Genomic DNA, 7,521 nt, shown 5'->3' on the forward strand with positions numbered 1-7,521 from the left:
ACCCTGTTGGGTGTAGGGTCGCGATGGGTCAGAACTGCCTTGGAGGCACCTTCGAGCAACTTCTCCCACCAGGTAGGGCTGTTTCTGCAGCTCTATAAGGTTACGGGGCTCATCAATCAAGAGGATTATTTTAAAGGTCTAGTTTGTGTAGATTTCAGCGAGGGATGTAATAACATCATGGCTCCTTGACGGCTTGAGGCAAGACGGGAGGGGCTGGCTGACCCTCCTTTAAAGTCCCGACTTGGGAACCAACGAGGCACCGCCAACGCCACCGAAGTGCTCTCCGATCGGATGCAGCACTCCCAGGACTGAATCTGAAGACCCCAAATTTGGGAGCCACACATCCTCAGAGTCCGTTTTTTAAATTTATAACGGAAAGAAAGTGGAGGCCCGGCCAAGCTTCAGCCAGCGGGAAATGGCTCTTCATAATGAGGCAGATCTGGTAGGCAATACAGAGAACCTTTCAAAGAGTGCTTGGAAACAATGGTGCACCCCAAACTGATAATTATCCAAAAGGCTTAAAGACAGGAAAGAAAGATGGCAAAATGCAGTGAAAAGAGCCATTTACTACTTTATTTTTAATCCATATGTTTCAGGTCTGGCTACGCTGCCTTTCTAGGGCCGCATATCCAGATAGAGTTGAATGCCTTTAAGCCAGCAGTTCTCAACCTGTGGGTCGCGACCCCTTTGGGGGTTGAACTACCCTTTCACAGGGGTCGCCTGATTCATCAGAGTAATGAAATGACAGTGATGAAGTAGCCGAGAAAATAATGTTATGGTTGGGGGTCACCACCACCTGAGGACCTGTTTGAAAGGGCATGAGGAAAGTAGAGAACCGCTGCTTTAAGCCAAAGACAAAAGTTGGTGAGGCGAGAGGCTGAAGGAGACGGTCGGTCGGTGTCTGTCCACGCCCCAGTGAATCTTCACGCCTTCTGAGCAGGCACGCTCCCCACTGTGGGTGAGGGCACCCGCTCCACAGGCAGTGGGGAGCAAGGCCTTGCAGCGGCTGTGGTGGGGGGCGGCAAGGTGCCCCGAGACAAGTCCTGACTGGCTTGCAAGGGCCTCCCTGTTCCCTGCTCTCCTTTCTGGAAATCTACAAGAGAGCTGCCCACCCGCAGTGCCCTTGGGCAAGTGACAGAAAGGTGCGTTCTTGGGACAGACTAACGTTAGAAAGACCCCCAGCACCCCTCCATCTCCACCGTGCGGAAGATGGAGTCGCAGATCTGAGGGTTTGGACGAAGTCTGAGCTGAAATGCAACCCTTCTCTGCGCTTGTGCCCCCGGCTCGGTGCAGGGCATGAACTGCACCAATGTCCACGCCAAGGGCACCGGTAATAGCCAGGTGAACCTCAGGTGGCTGCCACCAACATACCGAGCTAACACTATAAGAAAGCCAGCTCTCTCACCCCCACCCACCCCTTCACACACACCTTATGGGAAGCATCTCAGCGCTGGCATGGGTGTCCACGTGACTCCTCAGTCCAGGGCTGCATCCACCTCTCCATGTGACTTGTCAACAGCAATGTCTCCCAGGGAGTGAGTGCGCGTCCTGCCTCCAGCAAGCTATTTATCTCCTCAGCGCCTCCAAATGAGGTCATCAAGCTGCCACCTGATTGACAGGCTGAACTCCACCCCTTCCCTCTTCAGTCTCAAATTGATAACAGATGATGTAAGGACCACAACCCTCAATGCTTGTCTGAACACCTGCTTTCCATTCTTTGAGGGACAGACCCAGGAGTGGAATTGCGGGATTAGGTGGGAATTCCATGTTTAACTCTTTAAGGAGCCACCAAACAAAATTTTTTTTAGAGTGCATCAAATAAATATAAATTTTTTTTTAGTGCCTGAATCAAGGAAAACACTTGCTTACTTACGTTTGGGGGTTGTGCGCGCGTGTGTTTTGTTTTCCTCTGCCCGTCCTGTTGTTGCGAAGTACCTGGGCCCAACAGTATCCTCACAATTACTGCCGTGTTTGCATCCATCGGTGCAGCCACGGGTCACCCATCGCTTTAAAGATCTTCCTCTCGTGCTCGCTTCGGCAGCACATATACTAAAATTGGAACGATACAGAGAAGATTAGCATGGCCCCTGCGCAAGGATGACATGCAAATTCGTGAAGCGTTCCATATTTTTAATTGCAGTGAAATAAGATTACTTTATAAAGTTATTTTCTTATACCGCCTGGTTGGCACCTCTTAAGTGATCACAATAAAATTGCTGACTGGCTTGATTATTCAAAAAAAAGATCTTCCTCTCTTTACGTGCCCCTCGACTTCACCGGACACGATGTCTCTCCTGACAACATGCGGAGTATGTGAGAGAAGTCTCGCCGTCCTTGCCTCTAGGGAGCACTCTGATGGCACTTCTGCCGAGACCGATTGGCTTGTTCTTTTGGTAGCCCCGTGGCAGAAGCACACCTTCCTGATTTTTCCCTGGCTTTGCATTCAAGGTCAAAAGGGGCATTTCAAGATCTACCGTGGAATGCAATGCCGTCGGGGATGAAATAATATCCATTCGCCTCCAGTTAAGACCAGTTCATACAACTCTTCAAAACTATACGCCAACGAGTCACACCAAAGATGAAGACATTGACCTTTTTTTTTTTAACCAACTGTTGCCATCTGGAATGGATCAAACATGCACTCAAGGTTCGTTGATAACCGCTGGGATGCAGAAGTTGGAAACAAGACTTATTCACTGGAAACAGTCCCCTGGAAGGTGTGCTGTGACATCTCCTTGTGGTTCTGAGTGTCCACGGACCACTGACGCTGAGCCTCTCGTGTCCTCCTTGGACTCTTCTTGTCTTCTCGGCAGAAATGTCTGTGCGGTTCCTGTGCCCGTTTATTAAATTGGGTTGATCATCTTGCTGCTGAGGGCTCAGAATTATTTGTATGTTCTGGACATTGCACCTTTAGCAAGTATATACTTCTCAAATATTAACTTTCTTTTCATTTTCTTTTTTTTTTTTAAGCCAAAGGGAAGAAATTTATTGGAGCCCATACGGGAAACCCTGGAGGGGCCCAGCGTCCCCTACTGTGTCGGCATGTCCAGCAAAGGGTCACACCACTCACTGTACCCCCATGTCCCAGAGGGACTCCCCTTGAGCTGAGCCCCACAGCCCCAGGACTGGCTGGGGGTGAGGACATTTCTTTTCTCCTGCACAACAGTGTTTAATATGGACGCAGTCCATTCACCTTGTCCTTCTGTTGCTTGTCTTTCTGGTGTCATACCCAAGACCACTGGCATCCTGGTGGGACGGCCAGTAAGCGTTGGACGGCAAATCATAAGGTCAGTGGTTCAAACCCGCCAGCCCCTCTGAGAGAGCACGACAAGACGTTTTGTTCCCCCGGAAGCCCTCTGTAGGGACGTGATGAGTCAGAACCAACTTTATGGTAGGTCCTCTGAAATCACTGGCAAGACTAAGGTCGTGAGGATTCACCTCTATGCTTTCTTCTAAAGGTCTTCTAGTTATCCAGGGAGATGTCAGCCTCTGGCCCATTTTGAGCTAACTTTTGTCTATGGGGTGAGGTAGAGGTCAAACTTCATTCTCTCGCATTCATTGCTATAATTCTAATCTATGACAAGCCATCTTCTCTTTATTGTAACGAGGTTGTGTTTCCTTCTCAGGTATGTTTCCCTGAAGAAATATGAGGCGAATTGAAGAAGAATCCCAGTGAGTAACAGTCCAGTGGGGGCCCAGATGTGGGAAAGGCGGTGAGTAAACTCGCATGACTTACAAAGCCGTGCGTTATGTTGTGCCTTCTACAAGGAGATCCGGACAAAGCTCAGGGCAGCTGTCCAGGAGACTGCAATGGGAGGAGGCTTTGTGGAAGCAAGAGGTGGGGCTTCGCTAGATTTTTAATTTAAAAACCCTCGAAACTCACTACCATGAAGTCAATTCTGACTCATAGTGGCCTTCTGGACAAAATAGAACTGCCCCTGTGGTTGTTCGAGCCGGTCCCTATTCATGGGAGTGGAAAGTGTCATCTTTCTGTTGAGGAGTGGCTGGTGGTTTTGAACTGCTGACCCGGTGGTTAACCACTGTGTCACCAGAAGCCTCAAGTCTGGAGTCAAAAGATCCAAGATGTCAAGATCCTCCCATTGCTCCATAACCCAGAGCATGTGACCTGACTCCCTGTCTGCAGTCCTGTCTCCTCAGGAGTGAATAAAAGGGTGCTGATACCTGCCCTGAGAGGATGATCCGCAGTTGTATCCAAATACCCAAAGTATGTGACTGGACTTAGCAAGCTGTCAAACGCTCAATCGATGTATGTTAGTCGCAGGACCTAGACTTAAGTGGGTAGGGTCCGGGCAGGTCCCAGAAGGATGTGTCCAAGTAGAAAGAAGAAGAGGAGGCATGCTAGAGGAGGTGGGGCGGGCCCAGCTTGGCGGAAGGTCCTACATCACGGCTGTCCTTACTGTGGGACATAAGGGCAGGGTGCCACCCTCCATGAGAGAACGGGGTGTCCCTGGGCCAGCATCCTGCAGGGATGCCGAAAGTTGGACTTAGGGTTTGCTCAGGAGCTCAATGAATCTGGAGGCAGGAAGCTTAATTTAGAATGGCCCAGGACCTCTATGAAGAAGCCCCAGTCCCATCTGGGTTTCATGTTGGTCTGCGATCTGCAAGGTCAGCAGTTCGAAACCACCAGACGCTCCACAGGTGAAAGATGGGGCTTTCGAGTCCCATAAAGAGTTAGTCTTGGAAGCCCCAAAGGGACAGGGTGGCCTGTCCGATAGGGTCGCTATGAGTCGGCATCCACTGGGTGGCAGTGAGTTTTTGAGAAGATCTCTAAGAGTTTGGAATGCACTGTTTTATAGATAAGGAGCCCGGGTGGTGCCGAGCTTAAGCTAACTGAAAGGTTGGCAGTTCGAACCCACTCCTCGTCCCACAGGAGGAAGATGTGGCGTCTGCCGAGGAAGGTCACAGCCTTAGAAACCCTATGGGGGTCTTGTCCTCTGTCCTGCAGGGTCTCTCAGTCAGAATCGGCTCCACAGCCCGGGTTGGATTGTTTTAGAGAGACGTCTAGGTTTCTTGGGGTGAGTGAGTAGAAAGACCAGGCCCCGAGTGTTTGGAGGACTCCCTGGTTTGTAAGTGCTTTAACCTGTCCGGCATGGCATCCTCCTCCACCCAGCCTTTGGCGGTGGTCAGAGAGTAGCCGACCCGGGCAGGGGGGCGTCACGGAGCAGTTTCTGCCCTTCATCGCCACTCCCATCGCCCAGGGAGAGACTGCTCACCAAGCTCAGAGGAGACCTTGGCGTTTGCCCGCCCGCACGGATCGAGACCACACGGTGTGATCTTGCTCTGAGTGCAGAGAGACAGGCAACAGGTTCGAGGCAGGGAGATGCCACAGCCTGATTCTCATCACTGGTGCCCGCTGGAAATTTCAGGAAGTGCCAAAGTGTGACCAAGATGAACCAGCTTACCTGGTCATTTTTGAGCTGATATTAGGATGGGGGTGGTTAGCTAAAAGATGACATCAGATGGTTTGGACAGGGGCCTGACTTCAGGGCTTGGCCAGGGTGCCATTTTCCATAGGCAGCCTCTGATCGCACTGGAACATTTGATCCCAGGGGGGTTGACTGGGGACTCTTACCTGGTTCACGTCTTACCTGTCGACAGGAAGTCAACAGCCTTTGTCTTCATGAGATCAGGACACACGGCGAAAAGGAAATCAACGTGTCGTTTGAACCCCACATCCTCTGCCCCCCCACTCTTAGACACCGCAAATGTTTACTGGAAACAAACCCAAAATGATGTCATTGGAAATCATCATTCAGTACAGGGTTCCCCCGATACCGGAAAGTGCAGTGTCTTGTGAGCCCTTTCGTAAATCGAAATCACCTCCGGCGAAGCAGCAGTTACCGTGGGCTCACTACTGGAAAATTCTTGAGCTTTCAGAGACCCCCGACCTCCCCCCTTCCCAAATAACCTACCCCATCATCTCAAATACACACACACACACACACACACACACACACACTTCCCTCAAAGGGCTGGGGGGTGCCATTCGCCAGTCTCAGGTTGTGGGCGCCTCTTTAAGGCTCCCCGCACGGCAAACACCAGTCTTGTTTTTCACCCTTTTCTGTCAAAAACAACAATCCTCTTGGGAGTCCTTTCCTAGGGTAGGTCTTTGGTAAGATCAGTGATGTGCATACAGTGAACTTGACCAGTGGGGCAGGGGGGCAGGGTGCGCATGTCCAGGGACAGTGGCCTTTTCTCTCCGGGTGGCAGTCTCCCGGCCTGTGTGTCACATCCCTCCCTTGATCCTCCCTTTTCCTCTCAGAAGCAAGCCTCCTCCCCAAATGGTCGTGGAATAGACAAAAAACAATTCAGGGATTCCTAGAGCCTGGCGGGAGAGAAGATCGGATCTGACCTTGGCATTTTGCAAATGAGGAAACTGAGTCCCAGAAAGATTTGTGAGGGACTAAGCCCCTGGAGGCGGGGTGGCTGCATGTGGGGCTGCTACCTGCAGACCAGCAGTTTGCCACCACCAGACACACTGGGAGAAGGTGTTCTGTCCCGTAAAGAGTGCCCGTCCTGGAAGCTCACTAGAGGGTCGCCAGGAGTCCCAGTGGACTCAGTAGCAGTGAGTTCGAGAGTCCTGGTAGCATAGTGGCTATGCCTTGCACTGCCCCCCTCATTCTTCCATGGAGAGGCACCCCAAAAGTAGACTTCAGGCTAGGAGAGGCAGTTCCTGGAACGCCCAGGACTGGTGGGGAGATAGTCATAAAGGTCAGCAAACAGACCTGGAACTATGGATGCTTATTTGGGGGGTTGGGCTAGTTGTTTATTTTTCTCTTTTCTCTTTTCCCTTTTATTCAATCTTTTGTTTTGTCTGTTGTTGTTGGTTTGCCTACCTAGATAAGACAGGCATGGGAAGCAAGCCTGAGGAGAGAGCAACAGGACTGACCGTTCCGGGGGGACTTGGGGGTTTGGGAGGCAGGAGCAGGGAGCAAACAACGCCACAGACAGGGGAACAACTAGGGAATTAAAATCAACAACGAGGAGGACATAGAGGTCCAGGGGGTGTTGGAGCAGCAGCAATCCAGCTGAGAGGAATCACAAAGAGGCAGAAGAAGGGCGAGCATCCTGATGGGAAAGGAAGGACGGAAAAGGAAACGGCAGATCTAGGAAACAAAGCTATGGAGAGAGGTATAAACATAGGTGTGTGCATGTGCAAATATATTAATTCATAAACAAGAGTTATTGGCCCATGTACATATATTTATATGGCAATACATTGAGAAGTATATGGACTTTGGGCCTCTGCCCAAACCCTCCCTCAGTGCCACAACACCTTGTTCTAACACCTGGCATTCTGTGATGCTCCCCCTCCCCCAGCACGATCGCTGAAGACCAAATGGGTGCATAAGCACAAGTGCAGAAGAAAGCTGATGGTGCCCAGCTGTCAAAAGATATAGCATCTGGGGTCTGAAAGGCTTGAAGTTAAACAAGTGGCCAAAAATAAATAGATAAATAAACAAGCGGCCATCTAGCAGCGAAGCAACAAGCCCACATGGA

The 7,521-nt window shown here is 50.8% G+C and overlaps 1 non-coding gene across 1 annotated transcript; it reads left to right on the plus strand.

Moving 5' to 3' along the window:
- The first annotated feature begins 2,025 nt into the window (after positions 1-2,025).
- Positions 2,026-2,132, plus strand: LOC115867999. Its single transcript, XR_004045362.1, has one exon. It is a non-coding gene; the product is annotated as a U6 spliceosomal RNA (small nuclear RNA).
- Positions 2,133-7,521: the final 5,389 nt, after the last annotated feature.

Source organism: Echinops telfairi, unplaced genomic scaffold, assembly GCF_000313985.2.
Source record: "Echinops telfairi isolate 266 unplaced genomic scaffold, ASM31398v2 ScPeMD7_5;HRSCAF=22, whole genome shotgun sequence".
NCBI lineage: Eukaryota > Metazoa > Chordata > Mammalia > Afrosoricida > Tenrecidae > Echinops > Echinops telfairi.